We start from the raw sequence: 634 nt of genomic DNA, 5'->3' as shown, positions 1-634 counted from the left end.
AAAGAGACGATCTTTGATTGATCACTTTCCATCGACGCTTTCTCCACTTCTCCACCCCCACCTCCGCAGGGTGCCAATAGAGAGAGAGAGAGACAAATCCCCGCCCACAGGTGCGATGATTAGGTAGATCCTCTCCATAATTTAATCAATCATTCGCCGTAGTGCTACAGTGACTACATTCGTTGAAAAGCCAGCTCTCTGCCCAAAATTCGTCGAAAAAAAAATTTCCAAAATTTGAATTCCCAATAAATTTCTGAACATTTTCTATCTTTTTCTTGAAAATATATTTAAATTTCAGCCAAAAAAAAAAAAACTCGGTAAATCTCCCAAAAAAATTTCTGAAGAGTTTCTTGAAGTTTCCAAATATCTAGAAAACTCTGACCAAAATTCATTTATTCTAAACAAATCTCATAACATCCAAGAAGTTTTGGGGGAAAAAATCTATGTATTACCAGTAAAATACTCTTGAAATTGGAATTCAGTCAATCCAGGTGGAATTTTCCCAGAATCCCAGAGGGAAACACAAAATTCATCCCATTTTACAGGAAAGAGTTTTCTGAAAGTTGACAGAAAATTGCGACTAAAAAAACTGGTAAATTTCCAAATAGATCTAAGGAAATTTCTGTGAAAAATC

The sequence above is a fragment of the Cheilinus undulatus genome, linkage group 15 (genome assembly GCF_018320785.1).
Source record: "Cheilinus undulatus linkage group 15, ASM1832078v1, whole genome shotgun sequence".
NCBI classification, from domain to species: Eukaryota; Metazoa; Chordata; class Actinopteri; order Labriformes; family Labridae; genus Cheilinus; species Cheilinus undulatus.
The sequence above is the reverse complement of the archived record's forward strand: the minus strand, read 5'-3'. Positions refer to the sequence as shown.